Below are 1,237 nucleotides of genomic sequence, written 5' to 3' on the forward strand. Positions count from 1 at the left end.
CTGGCTAAAAGAGTAGTGTGTTAGAACATACATTTATCACATTCTCTACAATAGCTTATATGTCCAGTATTTCACTGTGAAAGTTTTTATTATTAAAATATTTATAAAAAGAAAGTATTATTTTTGAAAGTAGAAATGTTTTGGTCTAATTTATAGTTATTTTATTTAGCTAACTCACTCCCTTTAAAGGGGCCATTTTCCTAAATATTTCAGAGTAAACTATATCCATATATGATCTCATATTACCTTTGGAACTCTAAAAAACAAATTACTCATGAAATATGAGCTATTTTTGTGAAATCTTTTCTTACCTGGAAATAACATGACGTGATCTCCGAGGCTCCACCTTTTGTTCCTCGAGGGTGCCACCCATTTCAAGATGTCATCCTAGAGCCGTCCTCGTTAACCTGTCACCCACACCCAAAATAACAACATTTTTGGCACAGACAAATGGTTATAGCTAATAAGTTGATTTTGCAGAGAATTTGGTCAAAAAATGCAAACAACAACAGATGAACATTTCAGGATTTATTGAAATGATGACAATGTTGTTCAGATTAGCAATGTGAATGTTTGTTTTCACTTTGAAGCATCATCAATTTTCGTATCAAAAATGCTTTTCAAGCACACCTTTCTGCCTTTGCTCAATAGTTCATATTCAAACCACTTCTCCCAGTTCATCGCTTGCTTTATCCACCAGGAAATGGTCTGCTCCATTTCTCCTGCCGTCTTCCCAATATCCCGTCTGCTTGTGCCATTCTTGGATATGTTCAGGATCCATCCCAACATGTCATGCAGATGTCTCACCGGAACTTTTATACAAGTTTAAACGCTAAATCGAAGAGTGTTTCTTTGAAACATCAAACTGACTCAGCCGGCGTCTGCGCGATCGTGCACGAGTCAGGGGGCTCGTGAAGCTAGCTGATCGCCGCTAGCTTTGCGGAGAAAGACTCTTCCTGGAGGGGGCGGTTCTCAACTAGTGATGTAAGCATGTGAGGACCCGCTCGTTTTCATGGGTATGGGTGGGGCTGTTGTTCAGAGTGAAGGTTTTTAAAGGAGTACTGAGAAATTCATGAACGGATCAAAATACTGCTTTGGGGTTCTTTACGGTGAGGAATGAACAGTATAATTAGGGATGTCCCGATCAGGTTTTTTGGGCCCGATCCGATTCCAAGTCATCTGATTTTGTGTATCTGCCGATACCGAGTCCCGATCCGATACTTTTATAAAACATTTA

The sequence above is a fragment of the Oryzias melastigma genome, linkage group LG3, assembly GCF_002922805.2.
Source record: "Oryzias melastigma strain HK-1 linkage group LG3, ASM292280v2, whole genome shotgun sequence".
NCBI lineage: Eukaryota > Metazoa > Chordata > Actinopteri > Beloniformes > Adrianichthyidae > Oryzias > Oryzias melastigma.